General features: G+C 52.2%; 1 protein-coding gene across 1 annotated transcript in view; it reads right to left on the bottom strand.

Moving 5' to 3' along the window:
* The window catches only part of KCNJ10 (potassium inwardly rectifying channel subfamily J member 10), a 30,663-nt gene extending 18,721 nt beyond the window's left edge, over positions 1 to 11,942 (bottom strand). Inside the window, 1 exon segment of the mRNA NM_001198930.2 lies at positions 11,781 to 11,942. The gene's annotated coding sequence lies outside the window, so the exon portion shown is untranslated.
* Between the last annotated feature and the right edge of the window lie 15,466 nt (positions 11,943 to 27,408).

Below are 27,408 nucleotides of genomic sequence, written 5' to 3'. Positions count from 1 at the left end.
CTACCTAGGAGAGGACCCAAAAGGCCAGAAAGGGCTGAGGGGAGGCAGAAGCATCGCTCCTCCATGTGGGAGCACCCCCTGGGACAGCTGCTATTGGGGCCACTCTTTCAGCCCCACCCCTTCAGGAAGAACCATCCCCCACTTTCCCAAACAAGAGACTCTTTTCTAAACTGATTCTTAACCTGGGTTTTGTTCATCTCCATGTCCTCCCTTGGTGCTTGGTACTCCTTTGATTTAAAAGAGCCTGTCAGGGGCCGGTGCAGTGGCACAGCGGGTTAACACCCTGGCCTGCAGCGCCAGCATCCCATATGGGCGCCGGTTCTAGTATCAGCTGCTCCTCTTCCAATCCAGCTCTCTGCTGTGGCTTGGGAAAGCAGTAGAAGATGGCCCAAGTGCTTGGGCCCCTGCACCCACATGGGAGACTGGGAAGAAGCTCCTGGCTCCTAGCTTCGGATCGGCGCAGCTCCGGCCATTGACGCCACTTGGGGAGTGAACCAACGGACAGAAGACCTTTCTTTCTGTCTCTCCCTCTCACTGCCTGTAACTCTACCTCTCAAATAAATAAATAAAATCTTTAAAAAAAAAATGGTCTGTCTACACTTTCCTCTTTTCAGAGTGTGCATCATGCTTCTTCCTTGGGAAGTCATTCCTCTAAGCCTCCCTCTGAAGTTTCAGCTTTTGGGCACTTGGGGGCACTGGCCCAGTCACCCTCCCCACGAGCTGTTACTCTAGGCTGACAGCCATCTTTAGATTCCCTAGGTCCCCACTCCAAGCTGCCTGCAGCCCCACACCCTCAATGCTTTCTCTGCTCTCTGGGCAAAACTGAAGTCCACAGAGGGACCCAATGCTTAGTAGAGTGCTCAAGGCCAAAACTCCAGTCTTCCCTGGAGGTGGACCCTTCTTTCCTAGTGGGAAAACAGGGAGGCAGAGAACTGCAGGCCTGGCCCAAAACCTGCTCCAGAGTCAGACAAGCCTCTCCCTGGACCTGCCAAGTTCCCCCAGGGGAGCCCATGGCTTCCTGGTGGCTGTGTGACCAAGGATAAAAGGACTGAGTCTTGGGAGAAAGGGAGGAATGAACGGAGGGTGGAGAAGCAGAGGATCCATCTCTAAAGCCACGAGGATGGCAGGTGGGGCAGGGTCTGTTACAGGCTGGCCCCCACCACCCTCCCAGCATCGCCACTCTCTATCCTGTCCCCACCACACACACCTGCACCCTGTCTGCCACCCACACTTCCCTCTCTCAGTTCCAGAATGGACCACTCTTTCTCTCACCAGCAGTTCTTTGCCAATAATGGGACCTCTTCCATGGAATACACTTCCTCTCCAACTGTGCTTGATTAGCTTCTCTTCCTTCTTGCCTCTGGCCCTTCAGCCTCCTGCCTCTGGGCTCCTGTGGAACCATGAACTTCCCCATCTCAGCCCCTACCCTGTGTCAGGTGTTGTGCTGAGTGTCACACGCATCATCCCATCCGCCCTGAGGGGTTGATCACAGCATTGTCCTCTTATTAATGATGTGGAAGCCAGACTGACAGAGTTTAGCTGACTTGCCCAGGGAGACTGCTAGGAAGGGCAGGCACGACAGGTGAATCAGACCTGCTTAAAGCAAAGGCTCTGCTTTTCCTCTTGCTACCATCGCATCTCAGAGAATGGGCGTGTTGAGGGTCCTCCATCAGCATCCCATTCAACCCCTTTGTCTTATCAAAGAGGAAGCTGAGGCCCAGAAACGGTGAGTACCTTCCCCAAGATCACCCAGCTAGCTTGGAGGACATGTTGTTTTAGATCAGAATCAGAGCAATAACCCTGGCCTTCTCCTACAAGATCCTTGTCTTCGCCCTGGGTTCCTGCAAGTGCCGGCTGGTGTGGCACCAACCGTGAGATGCTGCCCATGGAGTTCTTCCCTTATCCAGGTCCAGCCACAGCCCAGGATGTGTGAAGTTTGGACTTCCCACCTAGCAGGGGGCCCAAAAATATGCCAACAGGAAGAGTTTGAAGACAGAGCACATAGTGAGGTCCATGGGAAGGCGACAGATTCAGTGATACTTTGGCTGGGGGCTGTGGAAATAGGCAAAGGAGTTCCTTTGAGATGTTTGGAAATCCCACAGCCCACAGCACTCTGAAAGTCACTGGGCCGCCAGCCTGTGTTCCATAAGTGACTGATGGGAGACTTCTCCTTCTCATGAGATAGAGTGTTCCACCTCTTCTCATTCTTCCTCTTTGCCTTCCAATACCTTATGCCCAGGAAATTCTTCCTGCCAAGTCACAATGTATACCTGCTGCTGCCTAAGCAATTTATTTTTAGTGGCAGTTTTGGTGAAGACGGAGACCCAGGGGTACCCTGTACTTATAATTCACATTCAGGGAATTGACCCACGCTCCCCACAGGTATCCTCAGCTCATCTCCTTCTTAGGACAGCTGTTCCCATAAGGAGAGCAGCCTCTGACCCTCCCACAGGAAGTCTAAGGGGGTGCACCATTGCCGTGGAAGACAATCTCTATCCACTCCCCAATTTTCACAGACTCCTTACCCACGTTCCTTCCTTGGGGTGACAGGAAGACACCGACTTGATTCAGAGGTGGGCCCCACTGTCCTCCACCCTGCAGTGACTAACTGCCTGAGCACAGCGGGAAGGGTGGGGCTTATACCTTGGGCAGGCCTCTTTCTCCAACAGAAGACAACTGAAGGGACACTAGGAGGCAGAGAGCCCCTCTGTAGGTAAGGGTTGGGGGAGGTATGTTCCAGCGTGAAGGCAGCTCAAACAGAATCCAGTAGCTAGAGAGGGAGCATTCTAGATAAAGGGTGGGGCAATGGAGTACAAGGGTCCCACAGCTCTTCTGTGCAATTCTCAAACCAGGGAACCATCATGGAGATCAGCATTCAGTAATACTCGCAGATGAGCAAACCGATACCATCTTAGCTGTCTGTCTAATAATGGAGCTCCTGCAGCTGGGACCCATCGCCCCTCCCAGGACCCAACACACCACTGTGCAGTCAGCTGTCAAACCCCTGGGGTTCCAGTTGGCCTTCCTCTCTTCCTTCTTAATACTTCTTGTCTAGGCTGCTAGGAGATGCCCCCAGACCATCGTAGAAAAGGCACAAACACTCTACATATCATTGTATGGGCAGAGGGTGTTACCTGGGATGGCCAGAGTTCTGTGACAAGGTCACAAGGACTTGTACTCAGTAAAGACCTCCTCCTATAAACCCTAGCTAAGGGTTATTCTATCCAGTGATCCAGCGTGGGCAGCAGGAATGGGGCTGGTGTGAAATGGGAAGTGAAAGGAAGTAGACTCACCCTGCCTGGAGGCAGTGAAAGGGTCAAGGTTACCTTCTGAGGTTCTTTCTGGACCCACAGCCTATTTAAGGTATCTGTACCTGTTTTTTTTTTTTTTTTTTTTCCTTTTTTTCTCCCACTGCCAATCCCCAGCAGGCTCCCACTCCTTCCCAAGGAAGGTGGGTAAAAAGATAGGATGGGGGGAGTCGCCTAGGTGGAACCAAGAGAGAGGTAGGAGAGAAGTATATACACATAAAGAGAAAGGCAGGAGCTCTCCATTCTGGTCCCAACCTCATAACCAGCTGCCTGCACACATCATCTCACCTCTCAGAACCATCCTACCCACCTCACCAGGCTGTGGCTATGGGGCCATGTTCAAGTGCATGGGGCCAGCTGGGAAGTTAGATTTTCCTGTATCCTCTGGGGCCTACCGAACGCACCCCTATGGTGGAAGTGGTGCAGGGGGAGCCGTGCTCAGAGTTCAGCAGAGGCTGTGCCCATGGTTAACGTATAAGCAGGTGCGGTCTGGGGCGGCAGGACATTCTCCGCCCCAGGGCCACATTCTTGAGGTCACAACAAGTGCAAACTTGTTATAACCTGTGTCAAAGCAGCTGAGGGCAGCCAGGGCATGGTGGGGCGGGTGGAGGAACGGTGTTGAAGTGCCTGTGGCAGCCAGAGGGAATGCTTAGAGAAAGTGGTGCGTGTGGGGGAGGGGGTGTCAGGTGCACAGGAGCTTATGCCATCGGGTGGGGGTGTGGGCATGCGGGTCTGTGTGCCTGGCCAGGCGTGTTGTGTCTGGGCACATCCACCCCGGCATGCATCTGAGAGCCGCGTGTGGGGCCGCATAGATGAGTGTGTGCCTGTGTGTCTCTGCATATATGAGCCCAAGTGTGTCCTTGTGGTGGGAGGGGAAGGGGGTGGGCAGCCACAGGCCCAGGCTGGGCATATGGAACGAGGAGTGGGCAGGCCGTGAGGGCCCCTTCCCTTCTTAGGCCCCACAGAGCCCGCATTCCATCTCCCTCCACAGATGACCCGCCCCTGTGAGCCAGGCTGCTCCCTCCTGTGCCCTCCACAGCCTGGCCTGTCAAATGCCCATCTTCCCAGCCAGTCCAGGGCAGCGGTGGGGGGGGGGGGGTCGTCTCCTGCCCATCCCCCCTGGCCCTGGGCCCACTCCCCCGTGCTCTCTGGGCCCTCCGGCCACTGGGGCGGGTGGAGGATGGTGGGGGGTTGGCTCTGAAAGCAGGTGACTGTTTGGGGCAACTCGGGGACAGAGCCCCCATTGTGGCCGCCCCAGAGCCGCCTCAATGGAGCTCTCTGGCACAAAGGGGCTTTGACAATGGGCAGAACATTAGTATGCAGAGCCAGCCCCTCAGCCCTCTCCCTGTCCCACAGCCCAGGGGTGGGAGGTGGGGGGCTGCTGGCAGCAGGAGAGGCGGGGGGTGGGGCAGGGCTGAGACTGAGGAGATCTTAGCCCACCGGAGCTCCCCTGGGGGCACTGCCCAGGAGCCAGGGGCAGGAGACTAGACCAGGGCCCCCAAACCTGCCACTCAGCCAGAAGGGACCTTCCTAGTGGAGAAAGGCGCAGAGGCTACAGGGATTGAGGGGGGAGGGGCCCCTGGGTCCTGGGCTGGGGTCTAGAAAGAGGTGGGTGGGCAGTTTGAGCCCACCCACTTTTTGCTTCGGTTTTACCATCTACTCAAAGGAATTGTGAGGGTAGGAGAGGAAAAATGGAGCGAGAGTTAGCAAGACCTCCTGTGTGTCTGAGTTGTCAGGCTTTGCGGGGTGCGGGAAATCAGGGCCTCCAGAATTCGGACAGGGTCTCCTCAGCACCTGGAGGCCTTAGGATTTCTGCCTCCTTGAGAGCTCCCACCCCCACCCCCATGTTATGAGACCTCCATGGCTGTGATTTTGGAGACTAGAGGAACCACCACAGGGGTAGCGATTAGGAACAAGGGTTTCCTGCCTATCTGGGCTCCTCCAGGGAGCTGGGCCTGGACTGAGTAAGGTGCAGCAGGCAGCCCAGCTCAGGAGAATCTGGCTGGAGAGGCTGGGAGCCAGGACTAGCTCTTCCCCAGTGTGTGCACCTGCTTCTCCCATCTGCCTTCCGCCTTCCCACCGAGGGAGGAGGTTTCTTCTCTCACTTTGGGATCTCCAGCACGGCCAGATGCTGTTCCCTGGGCATCTTGTCCTGCCCTGTGCAGCGCACACAAAGGGCAGGGTGGGACCCAGGATCTCGAGAGTGAGCTCCAGGGCCCGGAGTCAGCGGAGGGCTGAGAGGAGGGTGAGGCTCAGTGATGGATGGGGAGGGGGTTGTGGGCAGGGGCCGGGCACGCCCCTGGGGTGCAGTGTTGCCCCATCACAGATTTCCTCAAGGCCAGACAGAACCCCCCCTCCAGCTCTTCAACTGCTGGGGATGTCTCCCAGCTCTCTGCCCTCAAGGCCTCCTGCTGATGGCTGTGGGCCCTGGGTGTCTCAAGGGTAAGGGGGTGGGGGATGGGGGCATCTGCTTCCTTCTCCCCCTCAAGACCTCCCTGGCCCCCTGCACAACTCAGACAGGAAGTGCACAGGGCTATGAGATATCGACTCAAGGGTTTAGTTTCCCTGGGACACTGCCCAGGTGAAGTTTCCCCGTGTGAGCCAAGAAGCGCCACTGTAGCATGGTCAGTGTCACCGCCCAGCCCCAGGGGCGAAGCTCTGCAATGTAACCAGGGCTCACATTATTGACACTCTGCTAAGCGCCTTTCTAGTTTATGTCATTTACTTCTCAACAACTCTAAAAAGTCAGAGTTTTTTTTAAAGATGAGAAAACTGAAGCAGAGATGTCAGTAGTTCACCCCCCGCCACACAGCTAGCGAGTGGCAGTACTAAGATGTGAGCTTGAGCAGGTGGTTTCTCTGCAGAGCCCAATGATTAATCACTGCCCCAAGCTTCCTCCCTAGTGAAAACATTCAAAAGACCACGGGCAGCTGAGGGAAGTCAGCCAGGGCACTCAGATTGGCCTGGGTTTTTTGGAAAATGCTTTCTGAGGTTCCTCTAGACTATCAGTTCGAAGCACAGTTATGGGACCCCTGGGGGTTCCTTAGACTCTTACAGAGGCTTGATGGGCTCAAATCCACCTTCATAACGATGCTAACTGCACATTAGTCACCCTTTTCATATTCACTGTTTCATGAATGTTCCGTGGAGTTTTCCAGAAGAAATATGACAGATGCAGTAGCAATGTACTGAATGCAAAAGCAGATCTCAGAAACCAACTGTCTTTTTCGAAGCCAGATATTAAAAAGAGATGTGAAAATGTCACTCTTCTTAAACATTTTGTTTGCTTCCTTGTTTGCTTATTGGGGGGGGACATAGTTATTTCTCATTTCTAATATGTCAGAGTAATATGCAATGGGCTTGTTAATCAGTGAATTCATAATTATTTTAAGTTTTCCCCGTGTTCCTTTCTCACACAGCAAATGTCGATAGACATAACCCATGCAAACATAAGTTCGTTGGAGTCTGAGGTGAGTTTTAAAAGTATAAAGAGGTTCTGCATCAGAAAGTTTGGGAACTACTGATCCAGCCTGGCTCTCCCCTCTCTTCCCACCAGCCACCCCATTACCTCTTTTATCAGAGGGTCCACTGGGCAGGTTTAGACATGGGGAGGGGCCTTGTGTCTAGGTCCAGCAGTTGGGGCTGGGATCTGAGGTCTTGCTGAGGGATAACACTAAGAGGGCAGGCCTACTCCCCACTTGGAGGGCATCCCCACTTGTCAACCAGCTTGAAAACTCCTGTTCAGAGGTCTGCTCAAGACCACAGGGCTGCCCAAAACCAGACTCTGACCTTCGCCCCCTTCTTCCTCTCCAGACTCCAGACGGCTGCTGACAAGCCCCGTGTGGGCGGGAGTCAGACCTCCCTGTGAAGGGAGACAGCCCCCTGGGGCCTGGACAGCCATGAGGCTTTTTGTGTCTGGTCACCAGAGTTTAGAGGACTGGAAGTGGGAGAATCTAGTGCAATCTTAGGGTGAGGCCATCTGCACAGAATGAGAGCGCTGATAGGAGAGGAGTGGCTCTTGAGGTTTTCCCAGAGATGGGTCACAGGGTCTTACCTTCCCCTAAAGATAGAGTCTTACACAGCCCCGCAGCAGGATGCTCACCCTCCCCTCAGACTGAGCAAGCGAAATGGTTTTCTACTCAGAGTCCAGTTGGAAAGAAGCCACTCTGAGCCCAGGAGCCAAGCTCTTTGCTGGGTGCCCAGAGGTCCAGGGAGAAAAGAGACGTCTTTGCTCCAGGCAAAGTCCCCAGCCTGACAGGAGCATGGATGGGTCCTACCCTACAGGAGCCCACAGGCTAATGAAGGAGACAGGATGTCCCCAGCAACATCACCATGCCCGGAGCACCCTGGGCAAAGTCATCAACAGGGGACACAAGCCAGAGGGCAGAGAGGCCAACAGGAGGCTGGGGGTGTGCAGGCAGGCTGGGAGTTGGACTAGCCCTGCATTTGCTGCTGCATCCCCCAAGCCTGAAGAATGCAGTCCCAAAAGATGGGGGTGCTGGAGGGGAGGGGAGAAAGGCCGTGACTGGGAAACTCTCACTGATGCCAATGGGGCGACTGGGTGGGGGAGAGACAGGGTAAGACAGGTGCTTCACAAAGACAACCCCAGGGCTAATTCCACGGTGGAGTAAGGGGGAGGGATCGAAAAGATGGAGAGAAAGGCAAGGACATTAAGGAGGTTGCTGTGGACACCCAGGCCGATGGGATGGATGGGCTGAGCTGGGGGTGGGAGAGGAGGATCAGACCTGGCAGGAGCAAGGAAGGCAGGGCCATGCAGGAAGCAGAGGGGAGTGGGGTAGAGAGAAGCTGGTGTCTTTGGCTGAAGCAGAGGGGTAGCTGAGAATGGGGGGAAGGTTATTTGGGGGACACTTGCTGAGTCTGAATTGAAGTCAGAACACTCATTTGGTAAAAACCCATGGGAAGAACAGGCTACAGGTGTGGAGCAGCAACCTCAGGTGACGGCCAGCCTGTTAAAGACAGACACCTCACCTGACTACCTGACCTTCCCTTCACCTGGCCCAACTGCAGACGGAACCTCAGAAAAACCACAGTGGGGCTGGAGGGGGCAGGGGGCGGGGCCAAGGCTTGGGAGCCAGGAAAGATGATGCAGGAGTGTCAGAAGGTGGGAGAAGCTCAGTTGCACTCAACTGCATTTTTCCACGCCAGCCACCATACCAGGCCCTTTCCAAATATTGACTCTTTTAATCCTCGCGGCCATTGTTGGCCCCATTGTAAGGAAGAGCAGACCTGTGGTAGCTGCAGAGTGGCAAAACGAGGGCCGTGCCCACTGTCTCAGAAAGGAGGGAGGCCTGAGGATTGCAATGCACCATTGTTACACCAGCAGAGACCCTGACAGGTGTCGCAAAGTCCCAAGTCTTGGAACTTCAAGGCTCCTCTTGGAAGCCTTGTTGGGGTGGGGGTGGGGGTTTCGGGGAGAATTTTGATTTCATTTCTCAGTTTGGTTGTTGTATGTGTGCTTGTTTGTTTTGTCCAGAAGGTCATCTCCCAATCACCGTTTCAAATGCCTTCCCTTTTTTGGGGAGATGTTTCCTGGACTCTAACCTGCATCCTTCCTGCTCAGCTTCAACCCTTTGCCCAAGACTCAAGGGCCACACACATCCCTTCCACGTGACACCATTCTGGAGGTCTCCATGGCTAGTCTGGCCCTCCCAAGCCCCTGCTCCTCCAACCTCTGGCTCCAGGCCACACAGTTCAGTTCTTACTTCTCTCCCACATTCCAAAGACAGCCCCTCCCTTCCCCCCACCACCTCAAATCCAGGCTCCCAGCTGGCTGACACCCACGGGAGGGTTTTTCCCACAATCCCTTTTTCTCTGCCCTTTCAAGGTTCTGGTGGGGGAGGGGATGAAGAGGGGCCACTCAGAGGCACTCTCCCCTGGAGAACAGCGACAACGTGGAGATGAACCCAGGTGAAGGAAGGGGGCAGACAGAGGAGGCACAGCTCACTCTGAAAGGTTTCCTTCCCAGGACCTGCCCCCCAACCACGCTTCACCGGGAGCTGCAACACTGGGATTCCAAACCTCCCCCTTTCCTCCAGGCTTCCTGCGGTTCCCTCTCAATGGTGGGCCTTGGAGTCTCCTTCTTTCCGCCCCCTTTCCTGGGCCTCACTGCTGTCCTGGACAGCTTGGCCTCAGCTAGGCAGTAGCACGGACCAGTCAGGCAAGAGGAGAATCTAGGCTGGGGAGCGGAGGGAGGGTGAAGAGTTTTTCTTCTGTCCTAAATAACCTTTGGCAGGAAAGTTTAGGGGTTCCATTGCCCAATATCTCTTTCCCTCTCACCCAGTGCTAGGGGCCTCTAACTTTTTATCTTGTGTAGAAACCAAGCATTTTCCTAGGAGGCCCAGGAACCTCCTTTGAGGAAATGGCTCTTTCTGCATAACCCACCCTCTAGACCCCGGAAACCTGTCATCCCACCAACCCCAGGCTGACTCCAGAGGACTTTTCTGGAGCCCACCCAGGTCCTAGCATTCTGACCTTTCTGGTCCCAAAGGAGGGAGAAGGGAAGGAAGGCCCCTGGGTCTTCTGCCAGTCACTCCGCTTCTGGCCCAAGCCAACAGAGCTGGAGCTGTAAATGAGCTCATGCACAGTGGAGCAGGTGGGGAATGCCAGGGAGCAGACAAGTAATCCACCCACCCAAACACATGCACCCAGAGACGGGATGTGGGGGAGACACAACTTTTCTTCAGGGTAGAGGGCAGCAGCGAGAGTGTGCATTACAGCCACAGAAGGAATGGGACCATACCCCTACCCCCCACCCCCCAATCACTGGAGTCATTGCTATTTGATATCCGCTGAGACAACTTGGCTGCTCTGGGCACTGGGTAGGGGGTGGGGGGATGGCTCAGAAAACAGCAGTTCCTTTCAGGACCCAGGTTGGCAAGGGCTTTGGGAGGCTGGACTGGCCCAGATCACCCCCAGCTCCCCCTCCCTCCCTCTCTCCCTCCCTCACCACTACCAAAGAACTGATTGGGTGGGGGGATGCGGGCAAAAGGAGTTGGCACTGCGTGGGCCATGCCCATTGCCTCTGCAGTCCAGCCCTGGACCTCTCCCTGGCCTGATGCCTTCCCTCCCCCTCCCCCCTATTTCCTCCTCCCTGAAGAGCCAGCTAGGAGTCAGAACACCTGGTTCCTTCTAGACTCGGTCCCCCCTACCCAGTCTAAGCCCCGAGGAATTAATGAGCCCTACCCCTTGGCACAGGATGGAACTGGGAACATGTTCAAAACTCCTGGGACATTAGGAAGATGGTTTCAGGATGGAACTAAATTGTAGGTCATGGTAGCTGTTGGCGGGTTTCTCAATAACCACTCTCAGCACTCTTGAACAAGGTTATCCCCATCCCACCCCCCAGGAGAGCACCAGATCTGCCATCATCATCTCCCTCCTCTCCAAACTGTCTAAAGCAGTCCCCATGGGGAGAAATAAAATTCAAACTCCAAAGCAACAGCAGCCTGGACAGAGCTCTCTAGTCAGAATTTGCATTGATAAGCAAGGTAATTGGAATTTAAAGGTCCAGATTTATACCAGCTTCACCACTCCCACTTCCCCTGTCTGCCTCTGCCTGCTTGGGGCACTTCATTTACTGCAAGAAAATAAGAAACCAGCTGCCCCAGCCCCACATTCTACTAGTTTTGCCCTTCTACCCATCCTGGGGCTCAGTTCTCCTTCCCCGAAACAGGAAGTTCCAACCTTCGTCTCTTTCCTAGCACAAGTGCCCTTGGTTAGTTCCTGGTACGAGGGAGGGATAGAAAGGGAAGGGGCATCCAGTCTGAGGGTGAATTTGCAGATCCCAGCCTACCACCCTAAGCCTGCAGGGGTGGCTCAGCTCCTCCCCTCCTGGGAATCTCAGAGTGCAAGAGCTGAGGTGGGGTAGACTGATGGGGAGGGGTCTCTTGAAGTGGGACCCAAGTCAGAATGGAAGAAAGAAAATGAGTGAGTGGGTTCCAAGGCACATCATATCCTACTGCAGCTCCCTAAGCTAAGCTAGTAGTACGTGCCCTCCCCCACCATGTGTGAATCGACAATTAGCAGGTGCATTATGTGTGTCACTGTATTGGGGAGGAGGGAGGGGCTGGGCATGGGAGCAACCTGTCCATCCTGGACGAGGGGGCAGTCCCGTGTGCCTGTGTGAGGGATGCATGGCTGCGTGTGGTCTCACTTGCACTAACTGGAGGAGCAGTGATACACCCGCAAGTCTGGGCTGGGGAGGGGAGGGAAGCCACTTCCTTAGATTAAGAGGGCTGACATGACTTGCCTGGGTAGAGTTCCCATCGTGGGGTGACCTTCCCAGGACGGTCCGTTTGGGGTTGCTCAAAGCATGAGGCCAGAGGGCAGGCCCTTCTGCTGACACTAGCCAGGGTAGGGGCCAAGGGGCTGGGGCCTCACAGTGTCTGGAGAGTTAAGTGGACAGGGCTACAGCCGGAGAGGCAGCACTCCAGCATCAGGGTCGGGTCTTACCTTGGGTCCAAGGCGGAGGGGCTCCTCAGATGAGCCGTGGGGCAGCGGGACGGATGGACGGATAGGGGGTGAAGAGCGGAGCCGTGCGACGGGCAGGGCCAAGAGTCTTAAACCCGGAGCTGGGATCAGATAAGGGCTTGTCCGGGGGCCGGGGCCGGGGTCGGGCCGGCCGGGGGCAGAGCTGGGCCGGGCCGGGCCGCCCCCTCCCTCCGCAGCGCCGGAGCCAAACTTTGTTGAATGGAGGGGCCCGCGGTGGGGGGCCGGGCGGGCGTGGGCGGGGGGCTCCGGCAGACCAATGGGAGAGTGGAGCGCCAGGCCCGAGCGGCCAGGATTGGCGGCGCTGGGGCGGGGGGCGGGGCGTAGGGGGCGAGGAAGCGGAGACCCAGACAGATGGAGGCGCAGAAAGAGTGGAAGACAGAGACCCAGACAGAGTCCGGGAGAACGCGAGATGAAGAGGCGATACGCGAGCGATAGGAGCCGAGCTGGCACGACGACAGGGCGGGAGAGGAAAGCAGAGTCAGAGACCGGGGCGGGGCTGGGGCCGTCTCCATGGGGTAGAAATGAATTCAGGGAGCGCCCGGGGGGCGCTGCGGGCTGCGCGCGAGGCGGCGCCCGGGAGTGGGACGGGGGCTGCAGCTCTGCACCAATCAGCGCTCCTCGCGCGTAGTTTGTTCACCGTTTTCTGAGTAGTACCGGGTCCAAGTAGGTGCCAAGGCCACGCCTGCAGCAGCTGGTGGCGATGGAAAAATGAGCCCCGGCGGGCGGCTAAGGGCGGGAGCCGCTCCACGGCTGCAGAGAGGGAAAGGGCGCTCTAGTTAGGGGGCGCCGGGCAGACGCAGGTGACAGCCGCAAGGGCGCCAACGGATGCAGAGACTCCAGCTATTGAAAGCAGAGGGAATAGCAAGAGCAAAGTCCCTGGGAGCAGCAAGAAATCATCCCTTGGACCCGCGTCCAGCTCGGTGGTTCTCCACCTTTTCGTCGCCAGGGGCTTCCCTCATTCCCTGCACCATGTTTCGAGAGGCTTTTATCCATAATCTTCTCCCTCCACTGAGCATCTACTAAGGAAGAAAGTAATGATTTTCTCATTCCTCATCACAAACATTTAAGTACTAATCAATAACCAGTGTTAACCATATTGAGTTGATGTAAAACCAGGTACAAAAGCAAAGAAACTAGAACATTTAGATTAGTTTAACCTCCAAAAGCCATCAAATGGGCCAGTGTACCGTTCAAAGAGGGGAGGACTAGAATGCAGCCAGGGGAGTTTGGGGCAGGGGGGTGGAAAGCCAGATACAGTCATGCTCCAAGGTCAGGCCAGAGTTTCCACAGGCACTGGAGAGCAACTGAAGGTTCCTAGGCAGTAGGGAGACAAAGCCATAGCAGAATCTTAGGAAAAATCAGCTACATGTGAGTAAGATGGTTTGGAAAACATAGCACAAAGAGATAAGTGCCCAAGTAACTGTGGTCACAGCAAAAAGGGGCAGAGAAAGTGGATTCAAGTACAGAAAAGCCAAAATTAAAAGACTTTGAGATTAACTTGATGTGATGAGCAAAGGAAGAAACCTTCTGAGATCACACCAGGGTCTCAAGCCTAGGGATAGTTCTACATGGTTATTAAGGAGCACAGGGAGTCCAGGGGAGCAGCCAGCCTGCTGAGACCGAGTTGTGGTAGAGGAGGTGATGAGGTCAGAGGGGGACACTGGCTGCCAGGGCAGGGTGAGTTGAAGCCATGGGAGCAGGGAGGCTCCCAACACAGACTCTGCACAGAGAAAGGAGAGCCTGGCCAGGAGGGCAAAGAACACCTGCATTTGGAGGATGGGGAGAAGAAAGACCCCCACCCCCCAAACACACACACACATACACATTACAAAGAGTGACAGAGAATCTACCTGTCAGGCAGCAAGGAGACAAAGAGTAGGATGTCACAAGAGCCAAGGAAGAAGAGCCTGTCGATGATCTAACAGTATCAGCAGGCGCAGTGAGAAAAGGCATTGAACTTGGCAATGAAAAAAGTCGCTAGTGACATTTGAAAGCCATTTCAGAAGAATGGTCAAGGTGGGAACCATTAGAAAGTGAGAAAATGCTCTGCTGTGGCCCGGGAAGGCAGTGGAGGATGGCCCAAGTCCTTGGGCCCTGCACCCACATGGGAGACCAGGAGGAAGCACCTGGCTCTTGGCTTTGGATCGGCGCAGCGCGCCGGCCGCAGCACACCAACCGTGGCAGCCATTTGGGGGGTGAACCAACTGAAAAGGAAGACCTTTCTCTCTGTCTCTGTCTCCCTCTCACTGTCTAAATCTGTCTGTTAAAAAAAAAAAAAAGTGAGGGCCGGCGCCGCAGCTCAATAGGCTAATCCTCCACCTTGCGGCACCAGCACACCAGGTTCTAGTCCCGGTCGGGGCGCCGGATTCTTTCCCGGTTGCCCCTCTTCCAGGCCAGCCCTCTACTATGGCCCGGGAAGGCAGTGGAGGATGGCCCAAGTCCTTGGGCCCTGCACCCCATGGGAGACCAGGAGAAGCACCTGGCTCCTGCCTTCGGATCAGCGCGATGCGCCGGCCACAGTGCGCCAGCCGTGGCGGCCATTGGAGGGTGAACCAATGGCAAAAGGAAGACCTTTCTCTCTCTCTCTCACTATCCACTCTGCCTGTCAAAAAAAAAAAAAAAAAGTGAGAAAAATGTTAAAGAGAGTGATAGCATATAAGGGATAACAAAAACTTGATATAAAATATGTATTATAAAAGCAATGAATGGATTTCATAGGTTTTGCATAAAATAAACTTGTGATTCCATTTTCCACAAACTTTAAAGCACCTTGTATAGATTATCCTTTTGATAACTTTACTCAGAAAGGAAAGAAATACTATGGAAGTAGAACAATGTCCTAGAAACTATGACCCAACTGATCTTCAAGCCCCCAGTATCCCTGCTCCTATGTCAATACAGATGAGAGGTTGTGGTCAGATGGTCTCAGGGTCACCCTGCAAGGCTGGTGTAAGACCTGGAAGGTAATGGGAAAAGGCTGTCTAAAGGATTCCTAAGAACAGTCTTGACATTCACAGCCAAAAAGAATATAGAGACTCTGATCAAATTCCAAAATAAGGGGCTGGCATTGTGGTGTAGTGGATAAAGCTGCCATTTGTGACCTTGGCATTCCTTACGGGTGTCAGTTCATGTCCCAGCTGCTCCACTCCTGATCCAGTTCCCTGCTAATAGCCTGGGAAAAACAGAGGAAGATGGCCCAAGTCTTTGGGCCCCTGTACCTATATGGGAGACCCGGAAGAAGCTCCTGCTTCCTGGCTTCAGATCAGCACAGCTCTGGTAGTTGTGGCCATTTGGGGAATGAACCAGTAGATGGAAGAAACCTCTCTTTCTCCATCTCTCTCTCCCTCTCTCTCTGCCTCTCTCTCTCTCTCCCTCTCTGTAACTCTGCTTTATATTGTGTGTCTCCTTGTTTATTTTCAGATTTGTCCCACAATCATTTAGGATGTTGGTACTTTCTTTAAAAAAAAATTTATTTGTAAGGCAGAGTTACAGAGAGGCAGAGGGGAAGAGAGAGAGAGAGAATCTTCCATCGGCTGGTGCACTCCCCAAATGGCTACAATATCTGGAGCTGGGCTAATCCAAAGCCAGGAGCCAAGAGCTTCTTTTGGGTTTCCATGTGGATGCAGGGGCCCAAGGACTTGGGCCATCTTTCACTGCTTTCCCAGACAATAGCAGAGAGATAGATCGGAAGTGGAGCAGCCAGGTCTCGAACTGGCGCCCATATGGGATGCCAGCACTGCAGGTGGTGGCTTTACCCACTACACCACAGCACCAGCCCCACTCTACCTTGCGAATAAATAAATCAATCTTTTTTAAAAAATTCCAAAATGAACATGAAGGACACCAGAGAAGAATAGCCAAAGAGCAGCACTGACTTATGGAATTGCTAACAGACATTTATTGTGTGCTACTTTTCCAAAAACATTATCCAAGCATCAGCTTCGACTTCCACGCATGTGTCAACATCTCCAGTGTACCTGGATGTCTATTTCAAACTCAACATATTTAAGGTAGAACATGTCATCCTGCCCACAGGAGTGCTGCTCTTTGTTTACTCTCTACCACAGTGGGTGCACTACTGCCACCCAACCAGAAACATGGAGACCACCCTAGATTCATCATTCTTCTTCATCTCAGCTCCCTTACCTAATCAATGCATCTGTTTCCCAAATCACCGAACGACCACCCCACCTTTCTCTCTATCCCATGACCACTGCTGGAGTCTGGGACATCATCACCTGTCACCAGGGCTGCTGCAGCAGGCTTCTCACTCCTCTTCCAGTCTTTCTCCACTCTGATAATTCTCCATATCATGAATTCCTTGTGTAAAAATAAACACAGAGCCAATGCTGTGGCATAGCAGGTAAAGTTGCCATCTTCTGTGCTAGTATTCCATATGGGAGCCAGTTCGAGTCCTGGCTGCTTCACTTCCAATCCAGCTCTCTGCTATGGCCTGGAAAAGCAGTGAAAGATTGCCCAAGTTCGTGGGCCCCTGTGCCCACATGGGAGACATGGAAGAAGCTCCTGCTCCTGGCATCAGATCAGCCCAGCTCCAGCCATTGCGGTCATTTGGGGAGTGAACCAGTGGATGGAAGACCTCTTGTCTGTCTGTCTGTCTGTCTGTCTCTCTCTCTCTCTCTCTCTCTGCCTCTGCCTCTGCCTCTCTGTAACCCTGCCTTTTTTTTTTTTTTTTTTTTTTTTTTTTGGACAGGCAGAGTGGACAGTGAGAGAGAGAGAGACAGAGAGAAAGGTCTTCCTTTTGCCATTGGTTCACCCTCCAATGGCCACCACGGCTGGCGCGCTGTGGCCGGCGCATCGCGCTGATCCAAAGGCAGGAGCCAGGTGCTTCTCCTGGTCTCCCATGGGGTGCAGGGCCCAAGGACTTGGGCCATCCTCCACTGCCTTCCCAGGCCACAGCAGAGAGCTGGCCTGGAAGAGGGGCAACCGGGACAGAATCCGGCGCCCCAACCAGGACTAGAACCCGGTGTGCCAGCGCCACAGGCGGAGGATTAGCCTATTGAGCCGCGGCACCAGCCTCTGCCTTTCAAATAAATAAATAAACCTTTAAAAAAAATAGTTACACACAATAGCATGTATCTCTCTGAAATACAGATCTGCCCACTTCGCTTCCCAGTTTAGAACCTCTGATCACTGCCAGTTGTCTGTAAGTCAACTCCAAGTTCCTTCACACGGAACAGAAGGCCCATTATAACCTGGACCTGATGCCTTTGCAAGCCATCTTCATCCACTGTGTACACATCCACACCTGTCGCCACATCCTCTTCCAATATCCAGGTTCAGTCTCATTTTCTCTTTCTCTGTCTCTTGCTCCCTGACCCTTTGTCACTCACACAGCTCCAACTGTCATTTCCAAGTGATGCCCAAGTCTCCATCCTCAGCACTACATTCTCTTTAGAGCTCCAATTCCATGGTTCAGTCACCTTCAGGGGATTTCCACTCCTACTTGCAAAGTCCACACAGAATTCATCGTCTTCCTCCCCCCAGCTGGGAGAGCTCGTGACTTCCTAATGTTTGTGTTACTCCTGGGCAGTCAAACTAGAGAACTAAAAATGCTATTTCTCCTTCACTGTTGCCCTGTGCCCCATCCCTTGACATGTTGATTGAGCCAACAAATTCTGTTGCATCTCCCTTTGTTACATCTCCCTTGGATGTCTTTTCTCATTGCCATTGCATGACCTGTACTGGGATCAGGAAGGTCATTACCAGCCCAGGACCTCCCCCATCCTTCCCCTTTCTCTCCAGTCTCAAAGAAAGAGGCAACCTGTTTCATCATGTCAGTCCCTGTGCCCTTGAATCACAACCCCACACAGATCTCCCTTGCATACAGATTACAGTCCAAACTCCTTTGCTCAACACTTAGGGCACATCCCTGGAGAGGAAGGATAAGACAACAAAAGGGCAGGAACAGAAAGAAATAGCTTGTGGTGCAGAGGAAAGTCCCTGGAGAAGTTCCTTCCAAATGGTCCTTCTGTGTAGAGTGCAAGACTCAGAGTGGGGGTGGGGTGGGATGCAACTAAGCAATTTGGGTTTAGACACCACCCCCAACTTTTTTTTTTTTTTTTGACAGGCAGAGTGGACAGTGAGAGAGAGAGACAGAGAGAAAGGTCTTCCTTTGCCGTTGGTTCACTCTCCAATGGCCGCCACGGCCGGCACGCTGCGGCTGGCACATCATGCTGATCCGATGGCAGGAGCCAGGTACTTCTCCTGGTCTCCCATGTGGTGCAGGGCCCAAGGACTTGAGCCATCCTCCACTGCCTTCCTGGTTCACAGCAGAGAGCTGGCCTGGAAGAGGGGCAACCAAGACAGAATCCGGCGCCCCAACCGGGACTAGAACCCAGTGTGCTGGCACCACAAGGCAGAGGATTAGCCTAGTGAGCTGCGACGCTGGCCCCCCACCCCCAACTTTTTAAAAAGGACTTATTTGTTTGAAAGGCAGGGTTACAGAGAGAGAAGGATAGACAGAATGAGGTCTTCCATCCTCTGGTTCATTCCCAGGGGCTGCGCCAGGCCAAAGTGGGGAAACAGGAACTCCAGCCAGGTCTCTCACATGAGTGCAGGGGTCCAGGCACTTGGGCCATCTTCTGCTGCTTTCTCAGGCCATTAGCAGGGAGTTGGATGGGACAAGAGCAACCAGAACTTGAACTGATGCTCATAAGGGTTGCCAGTGTCACAGGTAGCAGCTTAATCTGTTGCACCACAATACCAGCCCCAGGTTTAGACATTCTGGAACAAGAAGGGTACAAGAGTGTGGAAAAGTACACAAACAGCTTGAATAGCACCATAAAGGACCAATTTAAAAGTTACTTAAATTGAGTTTTTCTGGCCGGCGCTGCGGCTCAGTAGGCTAATCCTCCACCTAGCGGCGCCGGCACACTGGGTTCTAGTCCCGGTCGGGGCGCCGGATTCTTTCCCGGTTGTCTCTCTTCCAGGCCAGCTCTCTGCTGTGGCCAGGGAGTGCAGTGGAGGATGGCCCAAGCACTTGGGCCCTGCACTCCATGGGAGACCAGAAAAAGCACCTGGCTCCTGGCTTCGGATCAGCGCGGTGCGCAGGCCACAGCGCGCCAGCCGTGGTGGCCATTGGAGGGTGAACCAACGGCAAAAGGAAGACCTTTCTCTCTGTCTCTCTCTCTCTCACTATCCACTCTGCCTGTCAAAAAAAAATTGAGTTTTTCTACCCTTAAATTACATTTTAAAAGATATATACATCTATACATCATCTATACATTGTATGTATTGAATGTCTTGAATGTCACATTTTTCTTGCTTTCTTTTTTTTTTCCCTATTTATTTATTTATTTATTTATTTATTTTTTGCTAAAGGAAAGTCCTACATCAGTCAATACAATCCTAGTATGGAATCACTGAAAACAGACACAGGAAATTAATGTTATGAGTGTTTACTCCGCAACATAGATCTCCAGACGGAAACTTGAATTTCAGAGAGGTTAATGTGGCTTGCATGCGGTAACTTAGCTAGAAAGTGTTCGGTTTGAGATTTGAATCCACATGTTTGATGCCAAATCTTGTCTCAGGAGAATGTTAGGGGTAATCGGCATGGCTTTAGCACAATCTCACTTACCAGACGCAGGCTCTGACCCCTGAGCACATGCTGGAATGGGAAATTGTCCATGGTTATTATGTACAATGTTCACCATACACAGGTACCCTCTTTCTTTGGGAAACCTTTCTTCCCACAGTTTAGAAATTCTGTCAGGGCTGGTGCTGTGGTGTAGCAGGTAAAGCCGCCACCTGCAGTGCCAGCATCCTGCATGAGCACCGGTTTGAGTCCCAGCTGCTCCACTTCCGATCCAGCTCTCTGCTATGGCCTGGGAAAGCAGTAGAAGATGGCCCAAGTCCTTGGGCACCTGTACCTGCGTGGCTTCAGATAAACACAGCTTGGGCCATTGTGGACAATTGGGGAGTGAACCAGTGGATGGAGGATCTCTCTCTCTCTCTCTCTCTCTCTCTCTGCCTCTCCTTCTCTCTCTGTGTAACTCTGACTTTCAAATAAATAAATCTTTCTAAAAAAAAGAAATTCTGTCTTCCTATCTTCCTTCCTTGTTCTTTTTGGACTCAGTCCTTCCAGCTTTGGCCTATTCTCTTTTACCTTGTTCACAATGGGGCTGGAGCTTCCTCAGCATGGAGGAGGAAAGTAGGGGTGAGCAACTGTTCTAGAAGGGTCCACCGGTGGGCAGCAGTTTGAGGGGCTGTGCTGGGAAGAGCAGGAGTAAACAGAGGGAACAAGGTGGTATGGAGACACGTGGAAGGCATGGCGGAGACCAAAAAAAGCAACACGGCACCCGGTCAGGGGAGTGAGCTGGAAAGGACAGACACTAACATGGCTCACCACGCATTCCAAGTGACAGCTCTGTGCCAAGTCTACACAATGCTGAGCAAATTTAATTAGCACTGGGCAGCTGGTTGGACATCCCTATTACAAATATCCAAAATCCAAAATGCCCCAAAACCTGAAATTGTTGGAGCAAAAAAAAAAAGAAAGAAAGAAAGAAAGATACAGGGGCCGGCACTGTGGCATAGTGGATAAAGCTGCCGCCTGAAGTGCCAGCATCCTGTATGGGCATTGGCACAAGTCCTGACTGCTCCACTTCCCATCCAGATCTTTGCTATGGCCTGGGAAAGCAGTAGAAGATGGCCCAAGCCCTTGGGCCCCTGCACTGGTGTGGGAGGCCTGGAGGAAGCTCCTGGCTCCTGGCTTAGGATTGGTGCAGGTCCAACCTTTGTGGCCATCTGGGGAGTGAACCAGTGGATGGAAGATCTCTGTCTCTCTGCCTCTCCTTCTCTTCTCTTCTCTCTCTCTCTCTGACTTTCAAATAAATAAGTAAGTCAAAAAAAAGATGTAACAAGAGGAAACTTCTATAACTGACTTCTTGTAACTGGTCAGTCAAAATCCAAGTGCAGTAAAAAAAAATGTACAAAATTACCTTCCGGCTATGCATGTGAGGTGTATATGAAGAATAAGTGAATTTTGTGTTTAGACTTGGGTCCCATTCTCACGCTATCTCATTGTATATGCAAATAGTCCAAAACCCAAAATACTTCTGGTCCCAAAGTTTTCACATAAGGGCCATTCAACCTGTAACTAGATGATGCAGGCCACAGAAAGGAAATCAAGAGACAGACTGGATTTATCTTCCCAGTCTCTGAAGGATCATTCTTTAGGTAGAACACCTCTATAAAGTAAATGCAGTATACTCAAAACCACATTTAAAAATAAAACATAAATTAGGGGAAACTTATTACATTACTAAAGGCTTCTTTCCTCAGGACGAAAAAGAATTTATTGGCAGGTGTGATGGCCCAGCAGGTTAAGCTGCTGATTGCGATGCCCACGTCCCATATCAGCTTGGTTTGAGCCCAGGCTATTGCGCTTCTAATGTAATTCTTGGCTCAAGTGGCTGAGTCTCTGCCCCCATGTGGGATACTCAGATGGAGTTCCAGTCTCCTGGCTTTGGTCTGTTTGGTCTGGCCCAGCTCTGGCTGTTGCAAGCATTTGGTGAATGAACCAGTAGATGGAAGAGTCAGTCTCTCTCTCTCTCTCTCTCTCTCATATACTTTTAAATAAATCAATCATTTTAAAATGACTTGATTTAAGTAGATAGTCCTCTAGCACCTTTCCATTTGGGTCCAACTGGTAGGAATTCCCTTAGCTCCAATACACCGATGGGAAAGAGGCAACAGGGAACAAAGAGACAACCAGGCACCTGGAGTTGGGAGGCCTGGGTCTCAGTCCTGATCCTGCTCATGGGATCCACTCCTCAGTTGTAAAGTGAGGGCTCATCGCAGACCACCTATAAGTATCACATAACTTTATTTTTTTAAAAGATTTTTATTTATTTATTTGAGAGGTAGAGTTACAGACAATGAGAGAGAGAGAGACAGAGAGAAAGGTCTTCCATCTGTTGGTTCACCCCCCTAATGGCCGCAATGGCCATAGCTATGCCGATCCAAAGCCAGGAGCCAAGTGCCTCCTCCTGGTCTCCCACACGGGTTCAGGAGCCCAAGCACTTGGGCCATCCTCCACTGCCTTCCCAGGCCACAGCAGAGAGCCATACTGGAAAAGGAGCAACTGGGACTAGTACCTGGCACCTATATGGGATGCCGGTGCCCCAGGCAGGGGATTAATCTAGCGCGCCACAGCACTGGCCCCAGTATCACGTAACTTTAAACACAGTCTCACAAACCAAGACAGAGCAGTGTATGAGAAGCCTTCTAACCCTCTAGCTATGGTGAAAACAGCCAGAGGGGCTCCAGGCTCCTCAGCCGCTTCCCCCCACGTCACTCTAGTCCGCAGCCTTTGTCATTTGCCACATTCACTACGTCAGCCCGTCCACATCCTTCCTCTGCTGTGCCTTCTCCAGGGCCCTCCTCTCCTTTGGATTTATGCAAATGGTTATAATCTAGCAGATTAGCTACCCTGCTCCGCTAAGCTCTACCCTCAACCATCCCCCATCTCTCTATCATGCTGCCTCTCCCACCTCTGAGCTTCTGCCCAAGGTGTCTCATGATCTTGCTCAAGGAAGCCTTCCCAGATTGGCTGATCCTAGGGCCGCCACAAAGGCAACCAGTGATGGGGCAAATTAAAGGTTGAGCTGTATTCAGTTTGCCAGTTCTTGCACCTGGGCGCAGACCTGTGTGTGCTGGAAGAAGGGACTATTTCCCCCCAAAAGGGACACTTGCTCTCCCAGCTCCTTTTCCTAACTTGCACCAGGCTTCTCTATAGATCAGCAGTGGGTCCCAGCTGTGTCCCTCCTGTCCTGAACATTCGGTTCTAAACCCAACTGCCAACATCACAATTATATGACGTATTTGTATTGATTCATTGTAAGGTTGCTTGCTTTCTCCTCTGCCTCGTTCAAGTTCAATGATAGATAAGGAATTGAGGGTGGGTAACAGGAAAATCTGGGATCAGTAAACCAGGGGAGGGAGTGGGTGGTCTCCTTGCTTGTCCTCAAGGCGAGGTACAGGGCAATTGGGCCTGAAGTGGGGGGCTGGCTATAATCACCTCTGGAGGGCCTTCAGCCCCATGATCCCCTCCTCCTCCAGGAAATGGGGCCAGTGCTATGCAAATGCGTTCTTGCCCAGGGGTTTGGTTTCTTCTCTCCCAGCTCCTGGCACAGTAGAACCAACGTGAGCAGCTGCTTGGCAGGACAGAGGAGGGCAGGTAGCAGTCAGTCCCAAAGCTCAGGTGACAGGGCCAGGCCCAAGAGACAGGGATGTTGACTGGGGCTTTAACAGCACTCCTGATGCCAATCTCGGCTGAAAACTCGATATTTCCACTTGCAACAACAAGAAACACAGGCAAGAGGGCTGGGGAGAGGAGGGCAGTGTGCCAGGAGTGCCCCCTGCAGGTCGCACCCGGTAGTGCCAAAACAAACCGAGGCAGCGCAGGCTAGGCGGGCTGTCAAGAGCCCTGGGACCTTGGTGCTGATGGTGATGTGACCAACAAGAAGATACCGGTGAAGAGCAAGAGCAGCTACATTACTGAGCATTTACAATGTGTTGGGCACTGCCTATGCAATCCTCGTAAGAATTCCCAGAAGATGGATGTGGTGGTCCTCGTTTTTTAGATGAAGAGTCTAAGGCTTAGAGAGGTTAAGAAATTGCTCAAAGGTGCCTGGCTAGTGGAGGACAGAGCTGGGATCAGAACCCAAGTCACTGCCTGCTGAGCTAACCTTACCCAGCACCTCCTGCCCAGGCTTGCCTGGTCATTCCAGGGACTTTCAGCCCTCCTGTGTCCATTTCAAGGTCTTCCAGGTCTCCTCTAGCTCATATTTTCTTGTTCCAACTTCAAGGGATCTGCGAATAATAGCCCAACATCAAAGGTATAACAATACTGATAACAACAGTAACACCTTGCATTTGTTTGCCACACTCTGCTTTGAATTATTTCTCTGGGGAAACAATGAACATGGGAATATTTCCATTTCTCTAGAACTTTTCCCTGAGTTTTATCAGTAGTCCTGCAGTTATCTTTCTATTTGATCAATTCATGAGAATAATTTTATATTCTGATTTTTGATGTTTTTTTTTTTTTGACAGGCAGAGTGGACAGTGAGAGAGAGAGACAGAGAGAGAAAGGTCTTCCTTTGCCGTTGGTTCACCCTCCAATGGCCGCCGCTGCAGCCGGCACACCACGCTGATCCGATGGCAGGAGCCAGGATCCAGGTGCTTTTCCTGGTCTCCCATGGGGTGCAGGGCCCAAGCACCTGGGCCATCCTCCACTGCACTCCCTGGCCATAGCAGAGAGCTGGCCTGGAAGAGGGGCAACCGGGACAGAATCCGGCGCCCCGACCGGGACTAGAACCCGGTGTGCCGGCGCCGCAAGGTGGAGGATTAGCCTATTGAGCCACGGCGCCGGCCTGATGTGTTTTTATATATACATTCACATAGAGGAGGACACAGCAAAAAAAAAAAAAAAGAAAGAAAACAACTTGTAGAAGTGTAATTAAAAGTAAAATTTGGGCCGATGCTGTGGTGTAGCGGGTAAAGCCACAGTGCCGGTATCCCATATGGGCACTAGTTCGAGTCCTGGCTGCTCCTCTTCCAATCCAGCTCTCTGTTGTGGCCCGGGAAAGCAGTAGAAGATGGCCCACATCCTTGGACCCCTGCCCCCACATGGCAGACCTGGAAGAAGCTTCTGGATCCTGGCTTTGGATCAGCACAACTCCAGCCATTGTGGCCAATTGGGGAGTGAACCAGTGGATGGAAGGCCTCTCTCTCTCTCTCTCCCTCCCTCTCCTCTTTCTGTGTAACCCTGACTTTCAAATAAATAAATAAATCTTAAAAAAAAAAAACTAAGTAAAAGAGAAAAGAAGTCTTAGAAAATAAAATCAACTAACCAAAAGGAAAAAAAGTTATTTATTTTGGTGCAAATTTTTTGGATATTTATGCAAAGTTTTTTAGAAAGATTTATTTATTGGCCGGCGCTGTGGCTCAACAGGCTAATCCTCTGCTTGTGGTGCGGGCACACTGGGTTCCAGTACTGGTCGGGGCGCCGGATTCTGTCCTGGTTGCCCCTCTTCCAGGCCAGCTCTCTGCTACGGCCCGGGGTTGCAGTGGAGGATGGCCAGGTCCTTGGGCCCTGCACCCGCATGGGAGACCAGGAGAAGCACCTGGCTCCTGGCCTCAGATCAGCACGGTGTGCCGGCCGCAGCGCCGCAGCAGCCATTGGAGGGTGAACCAACAGCAAAAGGAAGATCTGTCTCTCTCTCTCTCTCACTGTCCACTATGCCTGTCAAAAAATAAATAAAATAATAAAAAAATTATTTATTGATTTGAAAGGCAGAGTTACAAAGAGGCAGAGGCAGAGAGAGAGAGATCTTCCATCCACTGGTTCACTCCCCAAAAGGCCATAACAGCTGGAGCTGGGCCAATCTGAAGCCAGGAGACAGGAGCCTCTTCTGGGTCTCCCAAATGGGTGCAGGGGGCCAAGGACTTGGGCCATCTTCTACTGCTTTCCCAGGCCACAGCAGAGAGCTGGATGGGAAGCAGAGTAGCCAGGACTTGAACTGGAGTCCATATGGGATGCCGGTGCCAGAGGCGGAAGCTTAACCTACTATGCCACAAGCGCTGGCCCCTGTGCATAGTCTTTTCATGGTGTGCCTTTTTCAGGAATTTATTGAAGACTCCTTGTATATATAGATTTCAATTTTTTTCACAAAAATAATCTTTAATTACATTTTCCATGAACTTCTCTAAGTGCCCTCATATAAACATAGCAATTATATTGGCTTTACAGAAGCCTATTATATTGATATGCCACAGATATTACATTACTGAGGCAGCATCATTTTGTGAAAAGAGCAGGGGCTGACAACAGCACATGGTAGTGAGGATGTGGAGCAACAGCCTAGAATCCACGGCTGAGAGGAATGCAAAGTGGTGCACCTGCCACTGTGGCAGGCAGTTGAGCAGCTTATTACAAAACTAAACATAGGCCGGGGCCACGGCTCAATAGGCTAATCCTCTGCCTGCGGCGCCGGCATCCCGGGTTCCAATCCTGGTCGGGGCGCTGGATTCTGTCCCAGTTGCCCCTCTTCCAGGCCAGCTCTCTGCTGTGGCCTGGGAGTGCAGTGGAGGATGGCACAGGTGCTTGGGCCCTGCACCCCATGGGAGACCAGGAGAAGCACCTGGCTCCTGGTTTCGGATCAGCACGATGCCCCGGCTGCAGCGTGCCGGCCGTGGCGGCCATTGAAGGGTAAACCAACGGCAAAGGAAGACCTTTCTCTCTGTCTCTCTCTCACTGTGCACTCTGCCTGTCAAAAAAAGAAATTAATTAAAAAAAAAACTAAACATACTCTTATTATATGATCCAGCAATCACACTCCTCAACATCTACTCAAAGGAGCTGAAAGCATGTCCACACAGAAACCTACACAGCTGTTTATGTCAGCTTTATTAGTAATTGTCAAAACATGGATGCAACCAAGATTTCCTTCAGTAGATGAGTAGGTAAGTAAACTGTGTTCTATCCAGACAGTGGAATATTATGCAGCACTAACTAAAAAGAAATGAGTTGTCAAGTCACAAAAAGACATGGAGGAATAATGAATGCACAGTACTAAGGGAAAGAAGCAAAGCTGATTAGGCTACACACTATGATTCCAACTGCATGAGCATGAGATTCTGGAAAAGGCGAAATGATGGAGACAGTAAACACATAAGTGGCTTCCAGGACTCGGGGGGTGGGGGGATGATGAAGCAGAGCACATAGAATTTTTAGGGCAGTGAAACTCTCCCAAATGATGCTTAAATGGTAGATACACATCATACACAGTTGTCCCAATCCATGGTATAGATAACACCTAGAGTGAACCTAGAGGCCAGAGCTGTGGCATAGTGGGTTTAGCTGCCATCTGCAGTGCCAGCATCCCATATGAGCAATGGTTTGAGCCCCAGCTACTCTACTTTCTTTTTTTTTTTTTATTTGACAGATTTAGACAGTGAGACAGAGAGAAAGGTCTTCCTTCCGTTGGTTCACTCCCCAAATGGCCGCCACGGCAAGAGCTGCACCAATCCGAAGCCAGGAGCAAGATGCTTCCTCCTGGTTTCCCACATGGGTGCAGGGGCCCAAGCACTTGGGCCATCCTCCAATGTCCTCCCGGGCCACAGCAGAGAGCTAGACTGGAAGAGGAGCAACTAAGACTAGAACCCGGCACCCATATGGGATGCCAGCACCGCAGGCGGAGGATTAACCAAGTGAGCCACGGTGCCGGCCCCTAGCTACTCTACTTTCAATCCAGCTCTCTGCTTGTGGCCTGGGAGAGCAGCAGAAGATGGCCCAAGTCCTTGAGCCCCTGCACCCATGTGGGAGACCCAGATAAAATTCCTGGCTCCTGGTTTTAGCCTGGCCCAACCTTGACTGTTAGAGTCATTTAGGGAGTGAACCAGCAGATGGAAGATTTCTCTCTCTCTCTCTCTCTCTCTCTCTCTGTCACTCCTCTCTCTTTTTGTAACTCTGACTTTCAAATAAATAATATTTTTAAAAAAAGAATGAATCTAATGTAAACTGTGGACTTTGATGGTGTGTAGGTTCATCAGTTACAAC

The sequence above is a fragment of the Oryctolagus cuniculus genome, chromosome 7 (genome assembly GCF_051225735.1).
Source record: "Oryctolagus cuniculus isolate XC-2025 breed Fujian yellow rabbit chromosome 7, ASM5122573v1, whole genome shotgun sequence".
Lineage (NCBI taxonomy): Eukaryota > Metazoa > Chordata > Mammalia > Lagomorpha > Leporidae > Oryctolagus > Oryctolagus cuniculus.
Note: the sequence above shows the minus strand (reverse complement) of the source record. Positions and strands in the feature narration are given on the sequence as shown.